This window comes from Rhincodon typus, chromosome 8 (genome assembly GCF_021869965.1).
Source record: "Rhincodon typus isolate 14 chromosome 8, sRhiTyp1.1, whole genome shotgun sequence".
Classification (NCBI taxonomy): domain Eukaryota; kingdom Metazoa; phylum Chordata; class Chondrichthyes; order Orectolobiformes; family Rhincodontidae; genus Rhincodon; species Rhincodon typus.
In genome coordinates, this window is record NC_063339.1 from 93,284,205 (window position 1) to 93,298,611 (window position 14,407).

At 42.4% G+C, this 14,407-nt stretch overlaps 1 long non-coding RNA gene across 1 annotated transcript in view; it reads left to right on the forward strand.

Moving 5' to 3' along the window:
• Positions 1-6,507, forward strand: part of LOC125483841 — a 13,844-nt gene extending 7,337 nt beyond the window's left edge. The window contains exon 2 of the long non-coding RNA XR_007262736.1: positions 5,832-6,507. This is a non-coding gene — a long non-coding RNA (uncharacterized LOC125483841). The remainder of the gene's footprint in view (positions 1-5,831) is intronic.
• Positions 6,508-14,407: the final 7,900 nt, after the last annotated feature.

Below are 14,407 nucleotides of genomic sequence, written 5' to 3' on the forward strand. Positions count from 1 at the left end.
GTATCCTCTCCAATAACTTGCCTACCACTGCTGTCAGGCTCACTGGCCTGCAGTTCCCTGGCATGTCTTTGCTACCTTTCTTTAAACAATGGAACAACATTAGCCACCATCCAGTCTTCTGGAACTTCACCAGTGGCTAAAGCTGAAGCAAAAATCTCTACAAAGGCCTCTGCAATTTCTTCCCTCGCCTCCCACAATGTCCGAGGATGGATTTGATCAGGCCCAGGGGATTTATCCACCTTAATGCACTTTGAGGCTGCAAACACCACCACTCCGAGAATAAGTATGTGTCCAAAACATCCCCGCTTGTTTCCCGTATTTCCGTAGCATCCATGAGTCTCTCCTCACTAAACACTGAGGAGAAATATTTATTTAAAAATCTTCCCCCATCTTCTGTGCCACAGGATATCCATCTTTATATTTTAGAAGACGTCCATGTGAACTGTTTTCAAAACACACTATTTCTTTCCCTGAATTCTCCAACATCCACTTCTTTCTCCACCGTAAAAACTGACTCAAAATATTGATATCTCTTTAATATTTCTGTCATCTCCTGAGGTTCAATGCTGAGATGACCTCTTTTTAATCTTTAAAGCGCCATGCTCTCTCTGTAGTTGCTTAAGCACTTGTGGTATATCTTTGCATTATCCATCCTCTTATCTATCAAGGCAATTTCATATCCCCTCCTGCCTTCCTGGTCTCCCACTTAAGAATGCCTGTACACTGTTTATACTGTTCAAAAGATTCATTTAAACCCAGTTGTTTGTATCTAATTGATTATTAGTTTTTTATTCTTGACTAAAACCTGAATATCCTTTTCATCCATTGTTGTCTAATTCTACCAGCCTTACCTTTCACTCTGACAAGAACATAATGATTCTGAACTCTCGTTACCACAGTTCTGAAAACCTCCCACTTATCAGATGACCCTTTATCTGCAGTCCACTCCATTCAACTTTTGAAAGTTCTTGTCGCATACCATTAAAATTGGCCTTACTCCAATTAAATACTTTTACCTTTTCTAGAAGGCTTATCCTTTTCCATAACTGTTTGAAGACTGACAGAATTATTATCACCAGACCCAAAGTATTCCTGTACAGTCACTTCCGTCACTTACTGTGCCTTATTACCAAAGAGAAGCTCAAGTTTTCTCTTTCTCTTTAGTAGGAACATTGACTTATTGAAGAAAATATCCTTGAACACATTTAACAAATTATTCACCATCCAAACCTTTAACACTGTCGCAGTTCCAGTCAACGTTTAGAAAATTAAAATCACCGATTCCCACAACCTTCTCACTCTTTCATATATCTGAGATCTCGCTACGTATTTGTTCCTCAATTTCCCCCGACTATTGAGGGACCCATAGTACAATCCCACCACATGATCATTCCTTTCTTATTTCTGATTTCAACCCATATATTTTCACTGGACATTTTTTTTTTTCAGAAATATCTTTTCTAGTTGCTGCAATGTTTTCTCCAATGAAAAAAAAGCTACTCCCTCACTTCTTTTGCCTCCCTTTCTATCCTTCCTACAGCTTCTGATACCCGAAACATTAGTCTGGGCAAAATATCTTGCATGGCGTATAATGTAGGAAAATGTGAAATCATTCACTTTAGCAGGAAGCAGAAACAAGAGCAGAATATTCCTTAAATGGTGAATGACTGCTGAATTCTGAGATGTGGAGGATGAAGTATGAGTTACAAAGTTAGTGTGCAGATATAGCATGTAACCATGTTGTCATACAGCATGGAAATGGACCCAATGGTCCAACTATTCCATCCTGACCATATTCCCAAACTAAACTAGTCCCATCTTCCTGCATTTGGCCTACATCACTTCAAACCTTTTGAATTTTGTGTACTTATCTAAATCTCTTATAAACATTGTAACTGTAACTGAAACTGTACCTGCACCTACCATTTCATCTGGCAGTTCATTCCACACACTGAGCACACGATGTAAAAAGAAAAGAAAAGTTACCCCTCATGTCATTTTTTAAATCTTTCTTCTCTCACCGTAAAAAATATGCCTCCTAGTTTTGAACGCATCCATCTGAGGGATAAGACCTTTGCTATTCACCTTATTTAAGCCTCTCGTGCTTTTATAAACCTCTTTCAGGTTACGCCTCAACCTCCTACCTTCTGGTGAATGAAGTCCCAGCCTATCCACCGATTTTTACAACTCAAACCCTTCTTTCCCAGTAATATCCTTTTTTTTTTTTCTGAACCCACTCCAGTTTAATAATATCCTTCCAATGACGGGACGACCAGAATGGCACACAGTATTCCAGGAGAGTCCTAACTCCTGTACTCAAGGACCTGAGCAATGAAGACAAGTGTGCTGAATGCCTTCTTAACCACCCTGTCCACCTGTGAAACAAATTTCAAAGATTAATGTACCTGAAAGCCTAGGTTCTCTGTTCTGTAATAGTACCCAGGGCCCTACTACTAATTGCAGAAGTCCTGCCCATGTGAAGTATTCCATTTTGGATAAAACAAACATTTATTCAAATAAAGTTCAATCTGCCACTCTTTAGCCCATTGACCCAATTGAGCAAGATCTCTGTCTAATCCAGAAAGTCAATAGGCTGTATGCTTTATTATCACAGGAATTAAACATCAATGTAAGGATGTGCTGCTTCATTTGTACAAGGAAGGGAAGCGACCAAATCTCAAATACCACGTGCAGGTTTTGGTCATCAGTACGCTTATTCGAAGTGGTGCAAAGAAGGTCTACTGGATTGAAACCTGGAATAAGTGGGTTGTCAAAGGAGGATAGGTTGGGCAGGCGAAATGGAATAGGATTAGGCTAGAACTGCTGACTAAAACAGGAAAGTAATATGATGTTAGCCAGGATATAGGGTGTGGTGAAGTAGAATCTCTATGGGTTGATCTCAGAAATGCCAATGAACAGAAAATAATATTAGTGTTGTATATAGACCCCAAGCAACAGTAATATTGGGGAAGGCATTAGAATGGAATTTAGAGATACAAGGCATAAAGTTATGGCTATAATTATGGGTGACTTTAACCTACATATAAATTGAGCAGATAGCATCAGTAGCAATAAGAGAGAGGAGGAATTCTCAGTGTGTATATGGTACAAATTTACGTTGAAAAAGCAGATGAGTATTGGGTAGTGAGAAAGGAATAATTGACAATCAAGTTGAACGTGGGCCCTTAAGGAAGAGTGACCACAACAGGATAGAATTCACCATTAAGATGGAGAGTGATGTCGTTGTTTTTGAGACTAGAGTCCTGTAATTAAATAAAAGGAGTTAGAATGGTATGAGGCGTGAGCCAGTTGTGATAAATTGTGGATCACAATTTAAACGGATGATGGGAGATGGGTAATGGCAAACATTGAAAGAGGACGTGGACAAGCTGTGGCATAAAAATAAAATTGAAACATGGTCAAACCATGGCAGAGAAAGAGAAATGAATGGGTATTAAATTTAAGGAAGCAGCATACAAATTGGATAAATAAAACAACAGACCTAAGGATTTGAACAGTTTAGATTTCAGCAAAGGGAGACAAAGGGATTTAATTAGAGGGAGAAAATAGAATCTGAGAGTACTCTTGCATGGACCATAAAACCAACGGCATTTTTTAAATAGACATTCACAGGATGTGGACATTGCGAACTAGGTCAGAATTTATTGCACATCCCTGATTGCCCAGAGTTAACTGCATTGCAGTGGGGGTGGAGTCACATATAGGCCAGACCGGGTAAGGATGACAGTTTCTTTCCGTAAAGGACATCAGTGAGCCAGATGGGTTTTTCCTGACAATCAACAACGGTTTCATGATCGTCATTAAACTCTTAATTGAAGATTGATAATCCAAGGTTAGTCAAGAAGAATGTCGGGTCTCCTTACAATCAAACAGGGAATTTATAATGGAGTTCAAAGTGATGGCAGACCAATTAAATATATCTTAGATTTTCAAAAAGGGGCATACAAATAATGTCCCAAAATTAAGGGGATCACAGGGTCTAATTGGAAGGTGGAATTGTAAGAAATTGGGAAAACTAATGAGATAACAGCCAGATAAATCCCCAGAGATCGATAATTTTCATATCAGAGTACCCTATTAAGTGGCCTTAGAAATAGCAGCTGCACTTGTGGTTATACTCCAAAATACTACACAGTCGCAAAGAGTTCCGATGGTTTGGAGGGTAGCTAACATAACCCCAGTATTTAAGAAGGGAGTCGGAGAGAAAACACGGAATTTGCATAACATTGTTGGTGGGAAAAAATGTTCGGGTCCACTATAAAAGGTGGGATAACAGACCACTTAGATAATAGTGACAAAATCAGACAGTCAACCGAGGCTTTTTCTGTCCTGTCGGTCTCTGAGACTGGATGTTGGGCATGAATTCCCTCCCAGCCACTCCCCATCCTTAATTGGAAATATATCACTATTCCTTCAGTGTTGCTGGGTCGAAATCCTGAATTCCCTTCCTAACAGCATTGTGGGTCCACTTACAGCTCCTGGAGTACAGTGGTTCACGAAAGCAGATCACTACCACCCTCTCAATGGCAACTAGATGGATTAGCCAGCAATGCCCACAGGAATAAAGGAAAAAACATTATCAAGGCCAATTGGGAATGTGGAATTGAAGCCTAAATAGATGAGCTTTGACCTTTTTGAGGCTCGAGGGGCATAATGGACAACTCTCGATCTTATTTCATATGTTCCCTTCTCCTCCTATCAAAATGCCTCCTCTCTCCAAAAATGTTGTATTCCCTGGAAATTAAAAGGATGTTAATTGAAGCTGCATGGGGGGATAGAATGGAACTAATATACTGAGTAGGTGAAATAGGAGCTCAAACACCCTCCTGACCCCCAGTAATCAGACAAGATTTGTGTTTCTTTGTTCTCCAGTTCATTCGAGCATATGAATGAGGCACAAGTATAGGCCACTCGGCCCTTTGAGCCTGCTCTGAGATTCAGTAAGATCACGGTTGATCTGATTTCAACCTCAATTCTGTGTCTGCGTATCCCTGAATATCTTTCATCATCTTGGTCATCAAGAATCTGTCTGCTTCTGCCTTTTAAAAAAAAGTTTAACGATTCCTCAATCACTGCCTTTTGACAAAGTGAGTTACAAAGATTCACAACCCTCTTAGAGAAAAGAAATGTTCCTCACCATTTCAAATGGATTCACCCTTCCTTTTGAACAATGACCATCAGTTCTAGATTCTCCCACAAGAGGGACCATGTTTTCAACATCCACGTGGTCGGCTCCCCTCAATATCTTTCATGTTTCAATTTAGCCTCCTCTTTCTTTTCGAGACTCCAGAGGATCCAGGCCCAGCCTGTCTACCCTTTCCCCATTAGGCACTCGACTCATTCTAGGTATTAGTCCATTAAATCTTCTTTGAAATGTTTCCAATGTATGAACAACTGTCTATGAGTACGGTGACTAGAACTGAACACAGTACTCCAAATGCAAGTCTCACCAGTACAAAGGGGGACCACGTGTGTCTGAAGGCCAATGAATTCCCACTTGTTTACAGAAATGCTTTTCAGCAAGCTCAGGTTATTCACATTTATCCAAGTACAGGCTGACACAGGTTATGGTCAGACAGTTGTACGGTTTACATTGTTACATAGACAGCGTTGTTGTGGTATCACTCAAACCTCCCACTCTGCTGGCCCTGCAGAAATAATGACTGGCTCAGTAGCCAGTTCCCGCAGCCTGAGTTGTCCTGTCTTTTTCATCTTCTGTCGTTTTCAAGGACATTCATGATCCAGGTGGGTTTTTCTAACAATCCAGAAGCTTTCATTCCAATTGTGACTGTTTTAAATTTATTTTCTAGGGAATTGGAAAGGATTTACAGACAGGCAGCTCAAGTCAAAAATTGGATCAACAGCTGCCAGTAACACTCAATTCTCGAGAGCTTTGAACGTGGAAGAAAAAAGCATCGTTCACAGTGAAGAGAAACCATACACGTGGTCTGTGTGGACAAGCCTTCAGTCAATCGTCTGGCCTGTCGATATGTAATTGCAGTCAAAACAGGATGACAACAATGACATCAAGCAGCACTTGCTTTGCAATGTCATTGTGATGGATCTCAGTTTGAGTTCAGCAAGGGCCACTCATCTCCTGATCTCCTCACATTTTTGGTGCAAACATGGACCAAACAGCTGAATTCCAAATGAGAGTGCGACTTTCCTGCCATCTTAAGGCTCTATTTGACAGAGCATTGTATCAAGGAATCATAGCAAAACTGGAGTCAACGGGATTCAGAGAATATTATTCTCGCTTTGATTGTGGGTTGTTGAAAAGTTTGCGTCTTCAGACCTGAGTAGATCAAAACAAGGTGAATTTATTCAAGCTTGTACCACATATTTGCGGAAGAGGTCTCCTAGTCTAGCTTGGAGATACTCTACCATTTACAGCTCAAAACAGCATATTGAGACGTTTTCACGTCAGGATAGTTGTATGTAACATTGGCATAAAATAAATTAGGTAACAGTCATTTACTACAAAAACAGGATGCTATTCAGTTTCTTACAAAGTCCTGAGTCCTCTCATTTCAACGTGTCTTCTATTTCCATGTTATCTTCAGAGTTTCTCTGTCCCTACCATCAGCTCACAGCACGCAAGCCTTTCTTTGTGAGTCATACTTAAGTGAGTATTTTTAGCTAGTAACTGCTGACGGTTCACTGTTATAGATATGCATTTAAACTACCTGAGATGAAATAACTGTCATTACGTGGTTGTATTTGACTCTTAGCTCTATGCTGTACTGTTCGTCCAAGCTTATCTCCCACTTGTTCTGTGTTTTAATGCTCCACTGCTTTCCTTTTATATTTTTATATTCCCCTTGTACACTTTCCTATCCTCCTTGCCCGACTTCACCCGAGTTGGATAATACTGAATACACAGGAAGGTGCTTGTGATTGTTAGAGGCCAGCTATCTCAACTTCAGAAATTCCTCAGCATCAGATTCTGGTCCGAAGCGCCTTCAGCTGTTTCATCAATGTCCTTCCCTGCGTCATAAGGTCGGAAGTGGATATGTTTGTCAACGATTGCATGATGCTTAACACCATTTGTGACTCAGCTACTGTAGTGGTAGATATGTGTCCCTGGACAACATTGAAGTTAGCCTGCTATGTGACAAAGAACATTTGCACCAAGTCCCAACAACTAATGACCAAATCTGAGAAATAAAAATCTCACCATAACTCATTGACATTCAATGGTTTTATCTTCACTGAATTGCCCACTGCCATCATCCTGGGGTGCTACTAGTGATGAGAAACTGAACTGGGCGTGAAATTTAAATATTGTGCCTACAAAAGTAGGTCAGAGGTAAAAGATTCTATAGTGATTAGTTCAACTCATGACTCCCCAAAGCCTGTGCATCATTAAGAATGTCTGTCATTAAGAACACTGTCAATTTGCTTGGATGGATGCAGCTCCAATGACACCAAGAAACCTGACACCATCCAGTACAATGCAATCCATTTAACTGGTGCCCCATTCAGTACTTTCAGCATTTATTCCCTTCATTACTGAGGTACAGTGGCAGCAGAGTGCACTATTTACTAAATGCCCTGCAGTTACTCACTCACTCTCCTTTACATTGAACATCGAACATAGGACATTACAGCGCAGTACAGGCCCTTCGGCCCTTGATGTTGTGCCGACCTGTGAAACCAATCTGAAGCCCATCTAACCTAAACTATTCCATTATCATCCATATGTTTATCCAATGACCATTTAAATGCCCTTAAAGTTGGCGAGTCTACTATTTTTGCAGGCAGGGCATTCCACGCCCTTACTACTCTCTGAGTAAAGAACCTACCTCTGACATCTGTCCTCTTTCTGTCACCCCTCAATTTAAAGCTCTGTCCCTTCGTGCTAGCCATCACGATCTGAGGAAAAAGGCTCCCACTGTCCACCCTATCTAATCCTCTGATCATCTTGTATGTCTCTATTAAGTCACCTCTTAACCTTCTTCTCTCTAACGAAAACAGCCTCAAAACCCTCAGCCTTTCCTCATAAGACCTTCCCTCCATACCAGGCAACATCCTGGTAAATCTCCTCTGCACCCTTTCCAATGCTTCCACATCCTTCCTATAATGCGGTGACCAGAACTGTACGCAATACTCCAAGTGCGGCCGCACCAGAGTTTTGTACAGCTGCAACATGACCTCATGGCTCCGAAACTCAATCCCTCTACCAATAAAACCTAACATACTTACGCCTTCTTAACAACACTATCAACCTGGGTGGCAACTTTCAGTGATCTATGCACATGGACAGCACTTTCCAAGCCTACAAGCTCTTACCACCCTGAAGGACAAGAGCATAGAATGCATCAAAACAACACCATCTGCAAGTTCTCCTCCAGGGTGCATACCATCCTGACTTGGAGTATATCAATAATGATCTCATTGAGTGGTGCAGTGAACTTGACAGGCCAAAAAGCCTGTTGTTGCCCTGGATCTTCTATCATGATTTTTTAAAAAAAGAGTTGACTAACACAATGACCAGACTTGTGCTCAGTCTTCCAGCTGTTCTCTGAGCTGGTGTTCGCTAAAGGTCTAGCATCAACTTCCTGATCTTATATTCCAGCCTGTGGTCGAGAACAGAAAGTATCCCAAAACCCTCTTGATCACGTGATTGTCCTGTCCAAATACCTTCAGGAATCTGTGAATGTCCACCCCAAGGTGTCTTTGTTCCTCGACACCACTCAGCATCCCCACTTCCATTGTTCACTCTCCCTGAATTCATTATGAATCTCTTTGGATTGAATTCCGTTCATCATTTTTTCTTTCCACCTGATTGATCTCTCCCTGCAGTCCCAAGCTTTGTTCCTCATGGTTAGCTACATCACGCATTGTTGCGTGTCATCTGAAAACTTCTAAATTATGCCCCATACAACTTGGTTTTAATCATTGATCTGCATCAGACAACGATGGAACTCCCCTGGAAAAATCAGAAACAAATAAAAAACAGAAATTGCTGGAAAAACTCAACAAAATTGGCAGCATCTGTGGAGAGAAATCAAAGATAACATTTCAAGTCGAGTGACTCTCAGAACTCCACTGGAAAGTCATCCAGACATGGTTCATTCCTGGTTGGGATTAACAGGCAAATCTAACCCCTACTGTCATATGTGAATTTGCGGATGTCTCCGGGGTTATTTTTCTGAGTTATCTGTTCCCACACATGGCATTCCTGATCGGCATCTCCCCAGTGTCACTGAGTAAATGAGTTTCCACCTCAGTGGGTAACTGAATCCTTCCCTCAGTCCCCACGTTTCTCTGGTTTCTCTGTGGTGTGGGTGTTCTTGTGTCTATCCAGGTTGGGCAATCAGGTGAATTCAAGTCCACGCAGGACCAAGGCCTGTTCTTCCCTGCTGTGAATGTGTTTTCATTCTTTCTTGTTCTCCCACGGGATGTGGGGAGCACTGGTCAGGACAGCATTTGTTGTTCATCCTGAATTCACCTTGAACTGATGTCAGAGGACAGTTTGGGGTCAACCATGTTGTTGTGGGCTTGGAGTCACTTGTATGCCAGACTAGGTAAGGACCTCCCTCCTAAGGGGACATGAATGACTGGGATTTCAGGAATTTAAAAGTCATGGTTTTGTTCGTGAAATCAGATTTATATTCCAGATTTTATTCATTGAGTGTAAACTCCAGCAGCTGACATGGTCAGTCCCTAGGGATTACGAGGAGATATATCACCACTACACTGCTATCTCCCCGCTGTATTGCTTCATTGTAGAGAATAACTGTCACTGTTCAGATCATCCCAGAGTGACAGAGAACAGGAGAAGGCCATTCGGACCATCATGCCAGTGTTAGTTCCATTTAAGAAAGGATTGAGTGAAGGGGAAAAGTATCAGCTCGCGTGTGTTTGTAATATTTACAGTGTGTGTCCATGCTGGAATAAATGCGGTTTACTGCAGATCGAATTGTTGACTGGGAGCAAGAAGCTGATGCAGAGACAGTGTGAGCAAAGCTAGCTTAAACACTACTACTCAGGTAACAAACATCAGTTTGTTGTGTAAATAGCAGGGATGGTTTCAATCCATGATCTCTGGGTTATAGGCCCAGCATACTCCCGCTGTGCCACTATGCTATTATCTATCATGCAAGCCACAACTGAAATAGATTGTAACTTCCTTCTTGCTTTTGAATAGGAGCACACTTGGTGGCACGCCTTCCTGCTTGTACAATTCTAATGTGTCATGCCAACCAGAATGTGACAGACAGAAACAGACACACACACACAAACACAAACAGCAACGTATCATGAACATACTCACAATGTCAGACGAAGGGGTTGAGTCGTCCAGCAACTCATTCAGAGGGACAGACTCATGATTTTTCTGAACTTTCGGTAAAGGCTAATCCAGCAGTTACATTCCTCATTCTAAAAAATTCTGAAGAAGTGTCTCTGAACCGGAAACATAAACTCTGCTTTCGCTCCATAGATGCTGTCAGACTTACTGAGTTTCTCCAGAAATTTCTGTTTTTGTTACATTCCTAATTTTTGTTTGTCTGTGGATGGTAACATTCCCCGGATCATGTACATTGCCATTTAAATTCATCTGAAGGCTATCATTCGCCATTCTGTCTTTATCATCCTGTTCTTGCCCTTCTGCCTTCCAAAATCACAAAATCCTTTCTCTATGGCGACAAGCACATGAAAATTTGCCTGGTTCTGATGAAAAGGTCGTGGATATGGAATAGGAATTCTGTTTTAAAAGACACACAGACAAACATACAAACAATGAATTTAACAGGCGGGGGCAATCTGTCGGTTGACAGAGGAGTAATCTCTAATTTGATTGATAATTGAAACATTTTCCCGGGACAGATCATGATCCAACAAAAGAAGCTCGTCTTTTTAAACAAATTCCACGCTGACTAACATTCCTCTGTACAGCCTGATGCCCCAATAATCCCTGCTCCATGTCAATAAAAGCTGCTCCGGGTGAGGTTGGAGCTCATAGCCTTGGCATTTCACGCGCCTCCATACCGTCATAGTAGGACCGCGCCCTCACCGACTGTGTCACGACAGCCACATTTCTGAAGAAGGGTCAAGGCCCGAAACGTCAGCCTTCCTGCTCCTCTGTTGCTGCTTGGCCTGCTGTGTTCATCCAGCTCTACACCTTGTTATCTCAGATTCTCCAGCATCGGCAGTTCCTACTATCTCTGAATCAGTTTTAACTGGAGCCATAGAGTAGCTCCACCCGCTCAGTGCCATCCCCATTTCCGGTTGTATCTTCACGGCTGGGGCACTGAGTTTCTTTGGTTCCGGGCCCAGGAACTGGGATTATATGATCGTCTGCAGCAGTGGTTACTTCCTTGTGTGTGGGAACTGATGAAGTAAACGACGTAAAGCTAAATTGCTATTGAAGAATACATTTCAACAATATCCTTTACTATCCCCTGAGTCCTTGATGCTTTGTCGAAAACTATCAATCTTAGCCTTCAACATTCTCAATCATGGAATCTCCATTAAGTTAAAAGTTCAGCTCATGCTGAGTTCCCGCTCTTAGTCCACTGTTCAGCAAGAATTCCTGTTGTGTAACTGGTACTGCTCTTAATATACCTTCTGCCACTCTACACATTGCCTTGGTGAACCATGTATTGCTCTGTCGCGCTGTTACTCTGTGTTGTGGTTGTCGGGGTTTTGTTCGAATCCAAGTCATGGCAGTGGGTGTTTGTCGCTTTTTTTAGGCCTTGTGACAGGTGCTACAGAAATGCAGCAAAATGTCAAACATTTTTACTTGAAAATATTCCCCGAGTTGATGATTTTCTTCCCTCAAACACTCGCTATTTTGCGTATCTACGTTTGATGTATCAGAATTCAAGCCCGGTTCTTGAAGATTTCTGTCCCTCCCACAATCACCAAACCTCCTTTACGTTCCTCGGTTCACTTCACTGAGGCACTGCGCAATCTAACATTCATTTTTACATTGACACCTTTCAGTCTGTCCTGTTACTTCAACTGTCGCTGAATGAACGTGCTCCAGGCTTACCAACGGGACCTTCAAACCAGTCGATCCAATGAGATATTGCGGTTGTGAGACCAAACATCATGGAGCAGCTTTTTCCTGACATGCACCAGTGATTACTGGAGTATCAGACTCAGGAAAAGGACACCATACAGCATTGATCAAAAGAGACTTCGATGAAATAGACCATTTTCTGTGACTTTCTGCATCATTTACTTCATTCGTTCATTCGGCTATAGCTAGAGTATTATGTACAGTTCTGTAACTCACATTATAGCAGGGATGTGATAGCACGAGAAACGATGCAGAAGAGGTTTACCAGAGTATGTTCTGGGCTGAATACTTTCAGTTATGAAGAGAGATTGAACAATCTTGGATAACAAGGTGTAGAGCTGGATGAACACAGCAGGCCAAGCAGCATCATAGGAGCAGGAAAGCTGACGTTTCGGGCCTAGACCCTTCATCAGAAATGGGGGAGGGGAAAGGGGTTCTGAAATAAATAGGGACAGAGGGGGAGGCGGATAGAAGATGGATAGAGGAGAAGATTAGTGGAGAGGAAACAGACAGGTCAAAGAGGCGGGGATGGAGCCAGTAAAGGTGAGTGTAGGTGGGGAGTTAGGGAGGGGATAGGTCAGTCCAGGGAGGACGGACAGGTCAAGGGGGCGGGATGACGTTAGTAGGTAGGAGATGGGGGTGTGGCTTGAGGTGGGAGGAAGAACACGTTAGGGAGGCGGGGACGAGCTGGGCTGGTTTTGCGATGCGGTAGGGGGAGGGGAGATTTCGAAGCTTGTGAAATCCCTCTGATGCTGCTTGGCCTGCTGTGTTCATTCTGCTCTCCACCTTGTTATCTCAGATTCTCCAGCATCTGCAGTTCCTACTATCTCTTGAACAATCTTGGTTTGTTTTCCTTCGAGCAGAGGAGATTTACAGGAGACAAGATTGAGATGTACAAAATAAGTAGGGATATTGATAGGGTAGACTGAAAGAAACGTTTCCTCTTGGTGGAGGAATAAATCACGAGGGGCCCATAGATTTAAAGTAAGACAGAGGAAGGTTTGAGTAAATGGACGGAAAACCTTTTTCAGCCAGTGCGTGTTTGGAATCTGGAAGCCAGTGCCTGTAAGTGCCACTAGAGGCAGATATCCTAATAACTTTAAGAAATATTCAGAGGTATATTTGTGTTGCTAAAGCATACAAGGCTATGGGCCAAGCAATGGAAAATAGAATTAGGATAGTAAAGCAGTTTTATTTGCTGAGTGCACGATTAGGGGTCTCAAGGTGTTGGGGGTAAGGGCGCCATGAGCCATCCTCGGAAGTGTCGTGATTCGTCTTCTCGCCCGTCACGCAGGACACCGGGTTTCAATTCCCAGCCGGGGAGGCGCCAATCATTTTTGATTCAAACTTGGGTGATGTCGGTGTGGAGTTTGTGCCTTGCCCCCTGGTCTCCGTTGAGATTTCTTCTCACAGGCGAAACATATGCAGGTTAGGTGAATTGGCCATGGGAAATTGCACGTCTTGTGCATTGATGTGCAGACCAGAAAGTTCAGCGGTGGGAAATGCAAGTTTACGGAAAGCTCTTCTCGGGTCTGAGGAACGGTCACCGGACCCGAAACGTTAACTCTGATGTTTTCTTCACATATGCTGCCAGAACTGCTGAGCTTTTCCAGCAACTTTGTTTTTCTTCGAGGGTCAGTGCAGCATCAATGGGCCGAATGATCTCTGTCTATATGGTCGGTTTTCTATGATCTGTGACTCTATGCATTTTTGTCTCATTTTGGATTTTGAAATTGTTTGCACCAAAATGTGCGGCTCATTAACATCGGTTCAGAAGAGAGGTGGTCTCAATAAGACTTCTTGGAACAACACTGTGCACTGTGCTCGAGTGTGGAAATCAATTCCTCACGGACAATTTTGCATCCACACTGTCACGGGGCTTTTCATTCCGTAACATGACCCACACTACGCCAACGTCATCATCATTTCTATGTTAAAGAACACAGCTATTTCCTTACATCTCTCAAAGAAGAGTGAAATTAGTGTCAGTGCACCTCACTAATCAGATACAAAATTGCAGCAAGAAACAACGGATTCGCGTTTGTGGGTGTTTTTGTCCTTGATAATCTGTTTCTTATGTTGTTTCACAAGGCTCGGTGCGAGGTCGCTTTGTATAGACTTTGGAGCAGGAAGAGGCCAGTCGGTCCTTCCAGCCTGCTCCACTATTCAATATGATCAGAGCGATCACCCAACTCAGTACTCTGTTTCACTTTTCACCCCAGATCCTTTTGTCCCTTGAACCCGAAGAACCACGACTAACTCCTTCTTATAAAACTAATCAATGTTTTAGCTTCAAACGTTTTGTGTAACACAAAATTCTTCGGTCTCATTGCTTTCTGGTGATGATGTTCTCTC